This window comes from Sceloporus occidentalis, unplaced genomic scaffold (assembly GCF_023333645.1).
Source record: "Sceloporus occidentalis isolate IW3139 unplaced genomic scaffold, rSceOcc1.0.p SCAF_7, whole genome shotgun sequence".
In the NCBI taxonomy this organism is placed as follows: Eukaryota; Metazoa; Chordata; class Lepidosauria; order Squamata; family Phrynosomatidae; genus Sceloporus; species Sceloporus occidentalis.
In genome coordinates, this window is record NW_028316987.1 from 54,176,171 (window position 1) to 54,195,542 (window position 19,372).

The 19,372-nt window shown below is 36.0% G+C and overlaps 1 protein-coding gene across 6 annotated transcripts in view; it reads left to right on the top strand.

Moving 5' to 3' along the window:
- TBC1D5 (TBC1 domain family member 5) overlaps positions 1–19,372 on the top strand; it is a 329,050-nt gene that overhangs the window by 15,178 nt on the left and 294,500 nt on the right. For all 6 annotated transcript variants that reach the window (XM_089532982.1, XM_089532977.1, XM_089532978.1 and 3 more), the window contains exon 2: positions 6,714–6,776. The gene's annotated coding sequence lies outside the window, so the exon portion shown is untranslated. The remainder of the gene's footprint in view (positions 1–6,713; positions 6,777–19,372) is intronic.

The following is a 19,372-nucleotide window of genomic DNA, read 5'->3' on the forward strand; positions in this document are numbered from 1 at the left end:
GGCCACTTGAAGGTGTGCACACACAGTTTAAGGATGCCTAAAGCTGACTTTAAAAGATGATTTTAAAATGTAAACAGAAAGGCAAAACAAACAAATGCACTAAAAGCTAAGAATAGTGAGATAAAGATCTTCTCAAGTTTAGGTAATGCTAACTGAATGGAATTTTATTAAGTCTCACCTCCTAATGTCAAAACTTTGAAAGCGAACTAGAAGTATAAAACCACCATTGTGACCTGTTTCTCTTTGCTTTGCTCATCTTCTTCAACAGTAGTGATATCTGTGCCTTCAGGAAAGCAGAATGTTTGGAAAAGCTGGAGGGAAAAAGACAATAAACAATCTGGTACCTGCAGTACTGTACTTGCCAGTAGTAGACTTTCATGTCTTGAAGAGGAAGCCAGTGCTAACTTGTCCCAGAATTTGCTGCACTCCCAGAATTGATTTGGCTGATTAATGACATTAATCTTCCCTCTTCACTTCATGGTGTGTTTTACTGGTTTATTTAATATTTCCCAGCCCAGACCTTCAGAGGTCCCTTCTCTGTGGAACCAGCATGAGATTCATAGTTTTAGCCAAAATGTTCTCCAGCTTCTTTAGGTTATATCACTGAGCAGAACTTTAATTTGAATTTTGCTGCAAAGCCATCAAACACACAGATCAAATCATCCTGCAGTGTTTCTTGTGATGTCTGGATAGACTTCCTTTTTTTCCCTCCCTCTTTCTCATGCTCTCTCTTTATTAAATGTTAAGCAACCTAGGGGTATCAAAGGGTATCGTGCCCCAGTTAGTTGTTTTGTCCTTTCCCCCATTCTTTGTAGAATACAAGTAAAGGAAAGCAGTCAGCATGGGGTGAGGAATGAGAATTGGCAAGCTAACAGAATAACTGATTGTAAGAGTAGGAAAATATTAGTCCTAAATGACATTTCCCATGAAGGAAATAAGAAAAATAAATGTCTTTGTGCAGAGCATTATGTGTCATGGATAGGACCCTCAGTACTGATTGAGATCTAACCATAGGGCTCCAAATGCATTTTCCTACAAATAATCTTTCACACTCTAAAATCAAACTTTAACCTGGTCTCAAGGCTAAAAGATAGAAAGACAATGCATGAGTATACATCCAGAATTACATAGCATGAATTGCAGGAGGGCGATACAGCTGTAGCAAACTGAAGCACGTAGGTGTTTGTCTCTATGGAAAGTTGGTTCTTTGTAATCAGCTGGAAAACTGAATGGAGCACTACAGTATCATCAGGGCCAAAATTAAAAAAAAAAAACCAGTTTTAAAAAAACCCAACCCACCATGTTTTTTTTGTTTAAATTGTTTTTTGAATTAATATTTAAGGAAATAAATTATTCCTGCTTATTACATTAATATTTGAAACATTATTTTATGTATTAGAAAGTTTGAACAACCAGTTGTAATGCTTTAACAATCCAAAGTTAGTCTATATATTTACATCTTTTAATAAAGCACAGTTTTTACTATCCATTATTCTCACTGAATCTGAATATATATATATATATAGACTATACATAATAAAACATACAAAGTACTCTCAGAGACAGATGAAAATAAGAGTAAGTTAATGTTAAACACTAGTTACTTTCTATTATTATTGTTATTATTATTATTAACTTTTATTTATGAAGCACTGTAAATTTACACAGTTACTTCTACTTTCTAGTTACAGGAGTATAGGACTACACCAACATAGGACTAAATCAGAAAATTAAGTAGCAAAGTACAGTCCAGATATTATGATCAGATATTGTTAAGCCATTATCTTAAATAATAATTGTTTTTTTAAAAGTGCTCTTTTAAAGCATGTTGTTTTGTTTTGTTAATTGAAGGATTTGTTTCTGAATGGCATTTCTTGCACTATAAATAAAGTGATCAAATATAAGCAAGTGACGCTGGGCATTGGTCTAACAATGAACGACTTTCAAAGCTAAAATATTTAAACTCAGTCATTGTTCCTGTAAGCAGGTTGCAACATAGTAATAATAGCTAGTTGGCACAGTGGTTAAATGTCAGTACTACAGCCAGTATTGTAGCCACAAGATTGTGAGTTTGACCCGAGGGCTCCAGGGTTGACTCAGCCTTGCATCCCTCCATAGGTTGCTAAAACGAATACCCAGCTCACATGTTGTAAACTGCTTAGAGACTACTGAGTTCTGTATTAGGTGGTATAGAAATGTAAATACGGTTGCTTTTGCTATTTTTTTAAAAAGTGAATAATCAATTAAAAAACACAGTGGTTTTATTTTTATTTTTTTAAGTAATTTGGTTTAAACCAACCTGATTTATACCAGCCTACCCTATTATTATGCCAAATACCCAGGTGCAATATTAATTGAGAAGAAATCCTCTTAATCTCAGTAGAATTTACTAAGTAGATTTTGTAGGACAATTCTGTTAAATATTTGTAATTTTAAATAGTTCAACTCTTAATACAAATACAAAAAGAAAGAATTTTTGTTATATCACAGAGAAACTTGGCATAATACTTTGAAAGCTCTGTTTTGCCCTCCAGAAAGGGTTGCCCTATTTTAAAAAAGAGTTTTGGATACCTGTCCATATCTGAAAAGTAAAGGGCACAGAAAACAGATGTGTAGCTGTTTGATACACTCACAAGTTCTTTTCTACCTTCAGTACCATTTACACATGATGACAGATACCCAGAGAGCACCTAGCTGTATAATCTGGTTTTCACAAATGATTTCTATGTGGGTCAGGGTTAATAACATTTGTGGCAAGTTTGCATCAACCAATTATCACTTAATCTGCCTGATGTGATTTCCCCCTTCCCCACTTTTGTTACACCACTGGTTGAAAGAGTCACTATTCCTGAGTTTCAGTTTGTGCCACTAATGCCCAAGTCTGCCTGAACAGACACATTCCTTTCCCAGTTTGCCCCCTCATGAAAGTGTCATATATCTTTCTTTTGTTTTTGTTTGCTCAAGCCCAGCAACTCTCTGCATTCCCAGTGACCTTTCATATGACCGAGCCACATTTGAAAAATTATCCATAGTAGTTGTTTATGTGGAGATAGTTCTTTCATTTTGACAGTTAGACCAAACTTACTTCCTTCACTGTGTGCCAGAGAAGGTGATAGTTTTATTGATGAATATGGAAAAAGTGAATAGTCCAGTGCTTTGTTCCATTTCTCTAATTTACGACACCAATAATAATGGATGATGGATGAGATATCCAAACATTAATAAATAATCTTAAAAGGTATACTAAATCAAAGAGGAAGAGACCAAGGAATAATCTCACATAATGCTTCAAGAAGTGTGAGGTAATTCTAGTATCATTAATTCTGCAGTATTCAAGAAATAAACAAAATCCCATTTAAAGTAGATATGCTCCCAATAGAACAAGAGCTATAGCAGTATTGACACTTTTTCTTGCTGTTTACAGGGATAATGAATGAGCTGTTTTAATACAACATCTCCAACACTTGGTGGAGTATCACCATTGCACTGTTGTTTTTTGTCATTTATTTGTTTGTTTAATTGTTGAATTTATATCCTGCCTTTCTTCCAAATGGGATTCAAGTTGTCTTACAATGATTTGAAAAGATACAGCTAAAACACTAATGTACAAAGGTTAAAAAGGAATTACTATATATACTCATGTATAATTCTAGAAATTTTAGTCCAAAAATGATCCAACAAACTTGAGTCGACTTATCCGTAGGTCAAAGTAAATACTGTACTTTAGCTCTTACAAAAAAGATGCATCCCCTTCTCTGGGTAGAGTGGCAAAAGGTGAGAGCTTAGTCTGTCTCACGAGCACCTAAAAGAAGCATCAGCCTACTCTGCTCTCTCAGCTGCAGTGCCGCTTCTGACCTTTTTGAATGCCTGGGTGGAAAAATGGTGGCAGTGGCCACTCTTTGGCACCTCCCCTCAAAGGAGTGACAAGAGGCTTTGAAAGATTTCAATAAGACATTTGGGTATTCTTGTCAGATGGGTTAAAAATCAGGCAGAGTTATCACATTAAAGTTAAAGGGCATAACCATGGGTAATTTAGTTGCCATTTTCTTTGCTTTGCTTTTTGATCCTTTTTGACATGAGTGCATTTTCTTTGTCCATGCCTGATCGCCTCCACCATACACCACACAGCCACTATTTCCCATCGTTGCCTCTGCATCAATCCATCCTTTAGATCAGGGGTTCCCAACCTTTTTGATTCGCGGAGCACTTATTTCTATGGCGGAGTTCCTAAGAGCCCTACCCTATGTCTTACAAGTTAATGGTGTTTAAGATGTTCTTATTCTTTAATTTCATTCAATTTTTATTTCTTTCATTTTCCTGGAGCAGCCACAGAGCACCTGGGAAGTGCAGGCAGAGCCCTAAGGGCTCTTTGGAGCAGAGGTTAGGAACTGCTGCTTTAGAGTGAGCACAAACAGTTATGCCTCCTGGGATTTTGTAGGTTCTTTGGTATCATTTTCCTTTTGTTTGTTCTTCACATCCTTTGTTACATGACCCTAAGTTTTATCTTGAGTTATCCACAGGTCATATCAAAATCCATAGTTTGTAAGTTAGTAAGTCAATTTATACATTTATACATAGGTTGACTTACAGTCGAGTACATATGGTAAATATTACTATTACTGAAAAAAATCCTAAAACCAGTTAAAACACTTAAGCATATTTAAAACTTGATTTCAATAAAATAAAATAAAAATATTAGAAAACAGAACATTTACACACACAGTACAGTTCCATAAAATTCACAATTCAAAAGGCTACCTAAATAAAAATGTCTTCATCTGCTGGTGGAAAGTAAGCAGGGAAGGGGTCAACTAGACCTCCTGTGGAGGGAGTTCCACAGTCTGGTCTGGAAGCTACCTTGGAGAAGACACCCAAGTTTTCAACAACTATGCTAGCAAAGGTGTTAGGACTGAGAGAAAGCTCTCCCCTGCAGAATGTAAGGCTTATGCTGGTTTATATAAGGAGTTACAGTCTTTGGGATAGTCTGGACCCAAGACGTTTAGTGGTCAAAACGAGCACTTTGAATTCTGTCCAGACATGGACTGGAAGTCATTGCAAGGGGAATAAAAATGATTCCTGTAGCGACAGCCTAGCCACAGCATTTTGGCCCCACTGAAGTTTCTGAATAGTTTCTAAAGACAGACTTACGTGTTACAGTAGTCCAAATGAGATGTGATGATTGAGTTTTTCTTTGCAAATTTATTACAATATTACAGTGGTAAAAGATGTTAATGAGAGGCTTACTGAGCCCTGGATATGATTCTGACATGTGTTAAAAAACCTTTTGCAATCTGTTGCCCTTCCTCACTCTGTAGTACTATACTATAGTAGCAATTGACACATAATCAAATATAAAATTATAAAACAATGTACAGTACATCTTTATAGAGATCTAAGCTACTGCTTTCTGTTCTGCTTCAAAAAGTGGAAATCATTGATAAGGATATATATATATATATATATATATGTCACATTTCCTAATCATGTGAAGTCTTTCATAAAGGAAATGTTAAATTTAGTTTGAAAGATGGGACATTTAAGCACCATATTAGTAATATTCAAAATGTTGTTTTGGCAATTAGAAAAGACTGGTGTTTTTAAAATAGACCCATTGTATCAATGAGATTTGCCTCTATGTTGATTCATCATTCAACAGTTGTTGAATGGTGCTGAACAAGTCTGTTCTAGTTGGGACAAACCAACAGGATGCCAGCCAGTCCTTTCCAAAGCAAATTGAATGAACATGTGACAACTTGATGAGTGAAACTGTAGCATTATAGTATTGTCATCTTGTTACAATTCCCTAACAAGAAATTCTGGCTTGTCCTATGAAAGAAGCCCAGGTGATATAACAATACCCATGCAGTTTAAAATTCTATGTATAAGTCTTATTTGAAGATCGATGTTTACCCATAACTTATGTTGTGGCAGGTACTATTCTGTTTTTAGCCATTATATTTCAGGGCACTCTAACATTTTGAGTTCGGTGGTTGTCAGTAGCAGTAACAACATTTGTACCCACCTTAATTTGTGAGTTAAAGGGGAATGTATTTTGTATTCCATTTTGAAATATGATGTTTTGGAGCATCAATATGGCATATTAAAATATATATTGATTGTAGCTTTATAATTACCATTCCACTGTGTTGGACCACAGTGCTAAGGATTTGGGTTCCCGTGTTATAGTTTTAAGTTATGAGTGTACTAAAATAAGAGGAACACAGTGTCTGAAAATACAAGCTGTGGTCCATGCTTATCCTAGAATACACATGTTACCTTTTGGATGCCACAAAATTTCTTATTGCTTCTGCTATAACAAACAAGTACAGCTATGCTTCTGGAAGTAAAGACTTTGTAACCCCTGTGTAATTCCAAGGACATGAGTTTTAAACATTAAGGGCAGGATTTAAAAGTCAGCCAAGGAGTTTGTCCTCCTCACATTTTGTCTTCATATCTGAATGAGTGCCAGTTTGCACAGATTGTGTGTCAGTTTAAATACAACAAACAGGCATCAGTCTGCTTGAAATCATTCCACCAAAGACTTCTAAAAACTTTAGGTAGTCGGCAAACAGTAGTGATTGTTATACATTAAGTTGCTTTGTAGAATTATAAAACAGCTTTTCGTGTGCTTTCAAATAAAATGTTGTCATGCACTAATGAATGAGATACCATCTGTAATAATTAAGGTTACTCTACTTGTTTTCCCCCTGCAGCAAAACTTCTGAAGGTTTGGAGAAGATAGTAAGAAAACTACCAAGAAGGGCTATAGCAGTATTGTAAGTACTAAACTGAAATAAAGAATCTGACAAAAAGCCTACCCACATATATTTGATGAAAAATTAGTTGTGTAAAAGGTTTGTGTAGAATGCGAAGGGCAAGATACACAGTAGCAGTCTTGTTAGTTTACAAGTATTGCTTCTTTCTTGTGAAATTTAAAGTGTATCCTTTGTAATGTAATCAGGAATCTACCAGTATCACAGACAAATATTTTCCCCTACCAGAGATTGATATAGTTTATATGCATTTGTTTATTTAAAACTATCCGAATTTAGAAAATCGTTAGAGTTTTGTACGGTTGTCATTTGTTTTAGTGACTTATTGTTTAGGTTATTTTGCAGAATTATTTATTTGCTGATTTATTTATGTATTTCATTATTTATTTATTTGATTATTTAGTAAATTATTTATCTGATGAATTATTAATACATCTTCATGACAAGCTTTAAATTATTTATAACTTAATTTTGATTTTATTGCTTTTTGACGCTGCATTGTTACTGACTAGTTTTTTTTATTCCCTTACTTGCTTCTTGAAAATTAAAGTATTAGCTTTGAGGCAAGTTTATATTCATTGCAAAGATCCATCCATATATATTTTTTTCTGCATATGAAGTACTTTTTCTTGTAGGTACACATCTTACATAGGTTTTTCTTTGTTTGTTTTTTGTTCCATGACTGTGTACTTACTTGTGCACACTCCCAGTCATGATATTTAGTAGTTACGCAAAGAGAAATTTTTAACTTTTAGGGTGAAAAATTAAAACTTTTTTTAAAGTACAAATAATGTATTTGCTGTAAATATTCTCAGTGGACCAAGAGGCTCCTTGTGATGGAAGAAACTTCTGTTGACCTAAAACTCTAGCCATTTCAACAGTGCATTTTTGAATTCCCATCTGTTCTCTGTGTAGGATGTGGAAGCTCTTTTTGCACTGAGTACGTCCTCGTGGTACCTACACAGTGCTGTCAGTGTTCATATCCTTCTTTCTGAAATATTATACCTATGGACATGCTAATTGTACACATACTGAGAAAGGCTATCATGCACAGTGGTTGTGAAAGGCTCCCTTTACTCACCAGAAGGGTAGCCACTCCTTATGTCACAGGCTAGCTTCCGGGCATAGGTTGCTACTATTAAACTACTGAGAAGTTCTGCTTAGAGCTCTGTGTTCAGTGAAGAGTGGTATAGTTCATGGTCAAGCAGTCTCATTTTGGTATAGTGTCAGTGTAAATAAAAGCAGTTATAAGGAATGAAGAAAACAGCACACAGTTACAATAAGACATTTGCACAATGGAGAGAAAACTAAAAGAGAAAATGAACTAAAAAATTAGATAAAATATAGAAGGAGTGTTCAAAAAGTGAGCTTATTTTTACTACAAGGAAGACAGATTATTGATATCCAATATATCTTAAGGGACACAGACAGGCCAAAATAAAGCTGCTTGTAGGTATGCTGTTGAAATGACACACACATCTTAAGAGGCCAGAAGCTGCGCTCCAGTCCTTAGGACTGGCGTGGGGCTTTGGCGCAGCTTTCGGCCTCATAGGATGCATGCATTATTTAAACAGCACACTTCCAAAGTGACCCGAAGCAGCTTTATTTTGGCCTGTCTGTTTGGGCCCTTAAATTAACTAGAGATGGGTTAGTGAGGAAAAACTAGGGAGAAGGATGCATATGCAGATGTGTTCTATGTATATAATTCTGCAGATATTTCATGTTTGATGATGATTTATTATTATTATTAGTTTATTAAATAGCCACAGAACCATACTTACTTTACATGTGAAAAAACAGTGTGAAGCTGTGCATGCACATAGATGTACTTATACATTATTGCTGTGATATCATCAGCCATAAATGTTTTACAGTTATTTTTTTTTCATTTAATGTACTTATTTACCAATCTAGGTTTTTTTTATAGCAGTGTGGAATGAGTAGTTGGTATACTGTTGAGGGCAAAGCTATATCTATAATTGTACCATGCCCTTTATTCTGTGTTTAGTGCTTGAAATGAATTACTATAGAATTTAAAGTTTAACACAGCATAGAGAAGGATGCATTGTACATTTCAAGTTGAGTTGCTATTGAAATACAGTAGAAATGGCCTCGGTAGATAGGTTTCACTATAGAACTTAAATTATGCATGTGTATATCTAAATTTCTTATTTTGAAATATTGAATGTATGAATATTTAATTGGTATCTTGCTTTAGTATCTTCATATGCTTGCCTTAAAGGAAGCTATTTCTTTTGATTTATCTACATGGATAAAAACTTGTGTACAGTCTATATCAATGGCTTTTCTCTTTTGTATTAGATGAATAACTTGAGATAATTATAACCTTTTCATACTTAAATTTGCAGAAGTTGTGTAAACCATGGCTACTTTTTAAAAACCTATAGTTACCTTTCCTGTGATTTTCCAATAATAATTTTTATAATGCATAACTTACAAAGGTTAGATATACTGAAGTATTTAGCGAAAGTTTGAGTTATATTTTCTAAATTAGGAAGTATCTCCATACAATGCACATCTTTTTTAAAGGGGTTTTAAAATTTATTTTAACCTTTTAATCTGAAGCTGAAATTCCCTGTACCTACTCTGCACAATAAAGAAAATGTTCATTGGAAACAGATCCACAAAGCACTGATATAAAATGCTGTCACTGTATTCTCTTACTTGCTAGTAGTATTATTAAATGCTTCCTGAATGACATATTATGTAGTTACAGAAGTAATATACTGTAAGTCATTTTATGGATTGACCCTTAGAATAGCTACTTTATCATTATGGCAATGAAAGCACAGCAAAAGGTTATGTTAAACATGTTAAACAAGTGAGTTCTTTCACATCCCAGCCATTTCCCAGCAGATTTGTGAGAAAAGCTAACTCGTTCTTCTATTATTGTATCATTTTTAAATCAAATAATAGTGTTTGGGATATTGCTTTTTAATTACATGTGAACTTTAGCTAGAGATTTTAAAAAACTAATAATGATTGCTGCATTCAAGTAGGTCCAGTGTTGAAAAATGTGACAGACAACATGCTTGTGCACGCATGTAGATTTGTACCACAAGGCTATATTTTTTTAAAGTAGTAGTCCCTCCAGCCCCCTGTTAATACTTACAAGTTAAAGTTGGCAAAGTTTAATTGTTTCTTGGAGTGCAATACACGTTTGAGAGAACCACTGCAAATGCTCCACTATATGTTTATCAAGGAACTGTTCTTTCTCTTTTCATGTCTAATTTTTTTGGGGGGTAGGGGTGATGATGGTAAATTGCCTAGGTGGTTTTCTTTGTTGCTAACATTAACGCGGGAATTAGCTCAGAGATGCTCAACAAGTTCAATAACATACAGTAGCTCTTTGGAATAATCTCCCACTGGACAATAGTAGTTCTTTCCACATAATAATTACATCTGTATTTTCTAAATGTAAACTATAATTTTGCAAACTGCTGTACTTAAAGAGTTCAAGAACCTGAATAGTACTGTTTACTAACTGTGTATGAAGAGGAAACATCTGCACATTTCTAGGTTTTGTATGGGTGTGTGTGGATTTACCACTCCCAATGGTAAGATAACACAGTTCCTTGCATCTTTTTCTTTTATCTTTGATTTTTATTAATTTGTGCTGCAAAGTACAAAATGTTATTGCAATGATATATGTATCAGGAATGAGCCGTAGATATTTTTCAGCAAGAGGAGATACTTTCTCTTTTTCCTTCCTTTTCCTCACTCTCTGTCTAGCATGTGCTTTGGAGAACAGGAGCTGCCTGTCTCTTAATTATCATATATACAGTAAGATCTTTGGACTAAGATTAGGGAATTAAATGATTTTTAAAACCACTAATTTACATCTCTTACTCCTCCATGAGGATTTTCTCTTAATAAATTTTCATTCTTATTAAAAACTCACCTATATTTTCAAGTCTCTTATGTTCTGTCTGTGTTTGTTGGCATCAGGCTAAAATTCTTTCACCTCAGTTGAAGTGTGACCACCACAATTCCAACAGGAGCAAGGCAATAGATGTTGTTAGCTGCCCTTGAGTCAACTGCAACTCATGGCAATTCTGTGGATGACACACGTCCAAGACTCCCAGTCCTCCACTGCTCTGTTCAGATCCTGCAAATCCTGCCTGTGGTCCCCCTGATTGAGTCCATCCTTCTAGCATGTGGTCTTCCCCTCCTCCTTCTTCACTCTAGCTTTCCAAGCATTATTGTTTTCTCTAGTGACCCATGCCTTCTCATGAGGTGGACAAAGTACAACAGCCTTAATTTGATGGTGTTGGCTTCCAAGGAGTGTTTTGGTTTGAACTGTTCTAAGACCCATCTGTTTGTCATTTTGGCTATCCACGGTATTCTAAACACTCTTATCCAGCACCACATCTCAAATGCATTGATTTTCTTTCTGTCTGCTTCCTTTACTGTCCAGCTCTTACATCTGTACATGATGATAGGGAATACAATGGGCTGGACGATTCTGACTTTAGTGCTCAGTTGTTTATCTTTACTCTTCAGAATCTCTTCTAATTCCTTCAAAGCTACAGGTACAATTATGGGCAATAGATACACTTGGAATTTTTGCGGGGCTGTACCTAAATATAGTATTTGCCTCATTCTACAGTATTCTCAAACCGAGGAAGATACTCAAACAGAGGAAGATTTGGATCTAACCCAGTATTAGAAAGAATACAAAGGACTGGTGTAGAGAACAAAGAAGAAGTAATAGTCACGATGAGTGGAAAAGTAAAGCAGAACAGAGTAGACAGCATTTTAAAATACAGTGCAATGTTATGTATGCTTTGAAAGGAACAATTTTGCATATGACCTTTCGGCAGAATAAAGAAATCAAAAATGACATCAAGGTTACAAGCTTGAATTAAGATTCAAACAATGGAATTGTTTAAGGAGAAAAAGCAAGAAAGAAAACAAGTACAGTTGTTCTTGGTCTCTGTCCAACTGGCACATGGATTTACATGTGCACAACATGGCCTATGAAACATCTAGAGCTCACATTTTCAGCAGATAACCTGCATCACCATTAGTATTCATTCTGAATGGTCATGGTTTCTACCTTTCCAATCATTTCCTCATTAGCCGCCACACCAGTTGCATTGACTGCAATAGCTTCATTTATTTTCATTTCTGAGGGAAAGGGTGTCTATGCATATTGAAGTCACCCGTCAGCTTATAATGATTCCATGGATTTCATAGGATTTTCTAAGGCAAGGGTTATTTAGAAGTGCTTTTGCCAGTTTCTTCCTCTGAAATATAGCATACAGCACCTGGTACTTGATGGTGGTCTCCCATCCAGGTATTAACCAGAACTGACACTTTTTAGCTTTCCAAGATCAGCCAGAATACCTTTTTGAGGCCTTGTGAGTGGATTTAGGCCTCAAGAGTGGGTTTTGTCCTATTTTAGTTTCTTTGTTGTTTTCTCTTTTTGAGTATAGTTTTCATAACACTAGGGTGTTCATTGGATTATTTTCTCCCTGCACATTTGACACAGTCAGTACACTGTTAGGCTTGTGAGTGTAAGGATCCCCTTATGCAAGTGTATGAACTGAGGAAGTAAACTGGCTCCTAGTGGTGGTTACTCCTTCTGTCATTGTGTTTTAGGAAACCTATTTTGTGAATACCTATTCTGATTGTCATGTTTTTCCAGGCTGGCCAGGTGTAGCTGATCAGTGAGTTTCATGGTTTTCCTTTGAGACAAACACCTTACAGACCAAAATGTCATGTCAAAAAAGCACCTGGCATGCCAATATTTTACTGTCTGTTCCTGGAAGGCATCATCTATGTTGATCTCATGCCCAATTCAAAAGGAATATATGCCAATAATACCGTCTACAGCTGCAACCTCAATATCAAGGTCACCTTTGATAGTGAAGGTGCTGGCTTCAGTCCCAGTGCTGAGCACTGTTAGTGCTGATGATTTTTCCTCAGCATACCATCCCATCTGTGGATCCAGTCCCTAGTCTGAGATATGGGAAAGAAGCTGAATAATAGAAGTTGAGTCTCCTCTGGTACTAAACCATTTGGTAGCACTGGAGAAACAAGCACACACAGAAAATGGACTAAGAAGAAAGAAAGTTAATTGCAAAGAAACAAAAGGCAAACTTAAAGGAAACAGTGGAAAGGCATTAAATACTGGTATAGAAAAAGGAAGGACCAAAAAATTGAATAAGAAGCAATTTGCTGCACAGAAATTGTAATTTATGTCAAAAGAACAAATCGTGGAACTGGGAGAAAAAATACGCGTGACAAAAAGAAGTGGACCTGGATATGGCCTTACCTTTGTAAATTTAAAGATATAGCCGTGTTAGTTTGTAGAATCAGTATGTGGAGAGATCTTGTAGCAGCTTTGAGACTAACTGAAAGATTGATTCTTTCAGTTAGTCTCAAAGGTGCTACACAATCTCCCCACATTTGTAAAACATATACTGTGGAGCAAGTGCACAAATGTGTACTATTAGTATAGATTCGAACCCAATTTATTTTAAAAATAGATACTGGACAAGGCCATTCTCTGTTACCTCTTGTATTTGTTATAGGCCTTGAATTTTTGGCTACCCGTTTGAGTGCTTCTTCTTTCATTAAGGGGATAAAAATGGGCAGAAGGGTTCATACTTTAGGACTTTATGTGCTTGAGATGTTATTTTTGCAAAACTAATTATAAGAAATGGATCCCCTTACATCACTTTTGGAATGTTTTTCTGAGATTTCTGGATTTAAAATTAATTATGGCAAGTCCCGCATATTTTCTATCAGTACTTCTCTCAGAGTACAGTACTCCTCTCAGGTACAGAAACTGATGCAGCAGAAACTTAAATGTTTCTTTTTATTCAAGTTTTGGGTACCAGATAACAGATAGGTTTTTGTTTTGGAATTACTCTCCAATAATTTAATAGATTAAAAACAAAACAAAGGAATGTCCCTGTTAGACCAATTGCTATTGTTAAGGCTTATGCACTTCTACACTTGTTTTTTTCTTTTCCAGACTATCCCATTGTGTCCTTCTAGATACAAGATGAAATGTTGAAAGAATATATTTGGAATGTTTATAACTCAAGGTAGAAAATTCAGATTTCTGGCTAGTATAAAATATCTATCTTCTAAAAAGAGTGGACTAACTATGGGATGTGGTGGTTCAGCAGCTAAGATGCTGACTCTGGCAATTGCAAGATTGGCAGATCGGCAGTTCAAGGCCCAAATGATGCATGACAGAATGAGCTCCCGTCACAAGTCCCAGCTTCTGCCAATCTAGCAGCTCGAAAGCATGTAAAAGTGCAAGTAAATAAATAGGTACCACTTTGGTGGGAAGGTAACAGCATTCTGTGCAGTCATGCTGGCCAGATGATCACAGATTTATCTTTGACAGTGCTAGCTCTTCAGCTTAGTAATAGAGAAGAGCTCTGCCCCTTATGATCATAAGATTTCCCCTTATGACAACCTTGTCAAAGGGGAAACCTTTACCTTTTTAACTATCACTAGCCTGGACAAATATTATAGTGCGATTGTGTCATACACTGAAAGCTGCATAACATACAGAAAATGGCACGCACCGCCACATGCACGAGTCCCATTATTTTCAATGGGGCTTGAGCATACACGGAACGTGCCCTATGCAAGGGGGGGGGGATCCAGAACGGATCCCCTGCGTAAGGCAAGGGCACAGTGTATATTGTGTATAATATTTAACAGATACTGAAGTCAATAAGAAATGATGGAATGGTACATTGGACCACAGTGGAAGGGGAACTGGCTCTACATAATACTGCACTGATGTTTGATGTGAATTTAACATTACATAAAATTTCCAAAATTGTTAACTGTCCTTTTAGGGAAAAAAGTGATCACTTCATGGAGATGGTGGGCTAAATGATTTATCCCTTTAACCTCCACCATTAAACATGTACATTTAATGTTAGCCTGAATTTAATGTTAAACTGAATCAGAAGAGTCAAATTGATCAAGTAATCTTACACAGATAAGAGTCATCTGCAGTGGCACTGAGATAAAATCTCCCAATTAACCAAAACTAACCCTTTTATGGTGTGATCTTGATCTGCCTTGGTTTGAAATAATAAGACTGAGAAAAGTATAGGTAGAACTTGTCAGAGATCACATGGTTCCCTGCACCTCTTAAAAACTTGGGATGATTTTATGGTTCCTAACCTTATCACTGGTAGAAGATAGACAGGTGCTTAGAAGAATGGCTAAAATACTTTGGAAGGCAGATCTGAATATTAAAATCGCAAATGAGATCTGGAATGGTATTTTGTTTTGATTTGTTTTGTTTTCGTATTTGGTATTTGGACACATTCTCCTTTCAAATCTATTTCTGTGTTAGTGAAGGAAGGACCTTATAAAATCATATGCAGAAGACATTATTGTCCTTATAGACTTTCCCCATTTTTTTAAAGGATACTTCTTCCTTGTGCTGAAGGAATTGTGGGGCACAGGTGGTTACTTTGACCAAATGTTAGCCTTTCTGAGAATAGTTCTTGCATCTTATACTTTATACAGAGGAAAAGAATACCAATGAATTGGTGTTACTATCTTTGTTTATGGGTGATAATAAAAGCATCAAAAATAAGCATTTTATTTCAATTTTATTGATGGCAGCACAGATGTAGCATATGCAAAACTGGAAGTTTGCTCATAGTTAGGACATACCTCTTTGTTACATAGGGTACTGGACATGGTTTTAAATAATAAATTAACAAGAAAATTAAGATATACAAGTGGAAACTTTATACGAGGATGACTATGGAAAACTGGCAATGCTTTGAAGGACTGTATCACAGAAGGCTAAAAAATGGAATTTTAACAAGATAAAAGTGCCTTTGGCCAGCACTTCTCAGACAATGTTGTGTCTGTCCTGCTGCTGCCTTGTTACTGTAGGGCACCTTTTCACTGATGGGCAAAACCTGTCAATGAGCTCTCAGTCTAGCTAGTATAACACAGGTTATTATGATGTGAAAAGCCTCTTCACTTCAATTCAGCTTTACAGCAGTTACATGACAGGACATGACCTCTTCTCACCTCCTCCTACTTGCTATTCCAAAGGAGATTTAACTTCATGTCTGTTGGGATTTTAAAAAAAAAAACTGCTGAATTTTCACACTTAGGGCAAAATGACAAAATAAAATTTAAAAGTTTTAAATAATTTTTGCCATCATTATACATGCAAATACAACAAAATTAGAAATAAATAAACTAACAAGCATTGAGTTAGCTTTGGAATAGCAAGAGAGGAGAATCAAGCCCCCTCATGGCACCTCATGGCTGTAATGCCAGAGTTGAAGTAAAGAGGCTTACCACACCCATTGGGGGGGCAGTTTCCAAGCAGTGCAGTTGTGTGAAAGAAGAGAGGTGTAATAACAAATATTTTCAAAGCATTGTTTTCCTATTTCCTTTCATAAGGGATTGCCGTGAAATTGCCATGAGATACAAGACTGGTGTGATAATGTCTCTTCCTTCAGGCTAGCCCTGATGGAGCTGGGCCTGCCTGGTCACTCCCTCTCAGGCCAGAAGATGACAGTTATGGGGGGAGGAGTGTAAGGTACTGTATAGTACCAGAAAATATTACTGTAATGAGTAAAGTACTGTATAGTACAGAAAATATGAGAAGACTTTATTGAGAGCAATGATTGTAGACTAACAGTGTCAAAGTAGTGGCATAATGTCACTGAAGGAGGTCTGTATGACTGTCTAGTGAGTTCTCTCATCAATGTGGTTGAGAGTGAGAGTTGCAGAGCTTGAGCTGAAGTTTGTTTAATGTCGACAATTTCGTGGCAACCTGAATATTTGTCATTTGCTTGGTTAATGAGGAGGTATGTTTGGCACAAATATTTTTCCTGTTGTACTGAAATTTGTCTTTATATTCCTAATGAGCCGGTTGTCTTTGGCAGAGTAGCTGTCCCCAGTTTCCATTCAAACTAAAACTTCGCTTGTATATTAAAATACATAATGCTGGAGGGTATGCCAAAAGTCAGCATGAATATTGCTGAAGAAATAGAACATACAGTTTGTAGAATGAAAGTTAAAATAGATTGCTCTGCTCATTTTCAAGGAAAGGCATCAACAAATGTTTGAACTCATAGTGAAGATACCAAGATACATGAGATGCATTTTGAGCAATAGAATCAAAGGAGGTGAAGCTAACTCAGCTGCTTAGCATTTAATTGTTAGAAGCCTATGGAATAGTTGTTGCAGTGACCAAGAAAAGAGAATAAATTAGCTTTTTGAGATGAAAATGGGGATTGAAATCTCTCTGATAACTGCTTGTATCAAACTGAAGAGCTAACTGTAGGTTGTTTTTTAAGTAAAGAAGGGTAAACATTTGTTTTTGATTGAAGTAGGAGTCCCATGAGGACAATGTTGTGGAAACATGTCAAGTCAAGAGGAAACAAAATGAGCGTGAGAAAATTTGTTATGATATGGACTTGTGGGCACAGTCCTGGCAGCCAAGGTGGACAGATGATATGGTGACGTGATAAACTCTTTTAAAAACAATAAGGGTGCTTGTAGTACAAGGCTGGTGGTGTGTGTTTTAATGAGAACATTGAAGGTTTTTTTTTCTGTTTAAATCAGTGAAATGACATGTGAACATAACCATGTGAAAAACAATAGCCTATTAAATCACCACCACCTATATGATATATCCAGAATGAAATGGATATTATTGTTGATTTGACTTCAGATCTTTTCACATTCATATTATTTGTTCAACTTAACCCTTTTCTTTTGTGATTATTCAGACATTGCTACCGTTGTTCTTACTCTTTGATTTATATTTGCTACAAATATTTGGTTATGCCTCACCCTTCTTCATAAGAAATCAGAGGGGCTAACATGCAACATAAAACCAACACAGCTAAGATTACAAATTAACAAATATCCAAACCCACAAATCTAAAATTATAAATAAGCCATATCTAACATTAGCATGATCTAAAACCACATTCTTTCTGATGCCTACTGAAATGCAACAAAAGCAAGTAGATTTCAGGCGTGAAACATCACTGAAAGGATAAAAAGTGGAGGTGTGACATTTAAAATTTAATTGGTTAAGTTGTACAATTTCTTGTGCAGTCCTATGAGAGTTTACTCAGAAATGAATCCAGCTGTGACTTACTCCCTATTACTGTACTTGTGTGTGAAGACACAGAACTTTTTTTTTGATAGACTGTATTACACCCTCCCAAGTAATCAGATTGTTTTCTTAGGCCTGTTACAGACTGCCAAAATAAAGCTGCTTTGGGTCTCTTTGGTGGTATGCTGTTTAAATGATGCATGCATCCTAAGAATCCAGAAGCTGCACCAAAGCTGCACTCCAGTGCTTAGGAATGGAGTGTGGCTTTGGCGCGACCTCCGGACTCTTAGGACCCATGCATCATTTAAATAGAATACCTCCAAAGAGACCTGAAGCAGCTTTATTTTGGCAGTCTGTAACAGGCCTTAGTTTAAAAACAGTTATTTTAAGTTTCAATTATAACAAAAGACAACAGTTGCCAAATGCCATCTTAGAGATTTTTTTTTCATATTTCACACAGACTGAGATGCCTTTTCTAATTATGATACTTGTGTGATTGATCTAAAGACAATATCATTATATTTAAGGATAGGTCAAATGTATTGATTGTGAGAAGGGATTTAAAATAGAAACTAGTGCCACTGTTCTGGTCTGTGTGTGTGTATATAAATATATGAGAGGTTTTTATTGCCAGTAGTGGCAACATCTGGAGAGGATTTTAAAAAACACAAACAGACATTAGTGGCATTAAGAATGAACAGAGGACCAGCAAGGATCCTTTCAGAAGGAGTCGATGATCAGCTAACTGCTTAAGTCTTTTCTATTAGCCTTCTGCTGCACTGAAAAAAATTACTCTCCTGTACAGTTGATGTTCCTGTGCAAGAACAGGTATTGGAGAATAGATTTCCTCAATCTGGTAGGCAGTGGTATATTTGACACCTGGAGCTGATGATTTTTTTAACACCTCCCTCCTTTACATGACAATCATTTTCAATAATAATCATGAAATGAAACAAATGATAATAATGGCCAGAAAAGAAGCACAGGCAGTGGAAATTTCCTTTTATTGAGCTTTGTGTGCTTAATCATTGCAGTAAACAAACAAACAAATAAATAAATAATAGTAAAAGGTAAACTATTAAAGAACAAAAATGTAAAAAAGGTAATGAATTACAGTGGGACCTTGTTATCCGCTGGGGTTTGGTTCCAGGACCCCCCGTGAATAACAAAATTTGTGGATGTTCAAGTCCCATTAAATACAAGGGCAGAGCAAAATTGTGTCCCTTATATAAAATGGAAAATCAAGGTTTGCTATCAGGAATTAATACTTTTTTTGAATATTTTCATGCTGTGGATGCTTGAATCTGTGTATAAAAAATTTGTGTATAAGGAGGCCTGACTGTATTACTTTTTAATCACATTGACATATTATTTGGAAAGGGGAAAAGTGTGCTCACTTTGGCAGTACATGTGAAAGGGGGGGATTCTACCTCTAAACAGCGTGCCTGCGCTGTACACAAGCTCACCATACGCAGACTTCAGGTCACGTGGA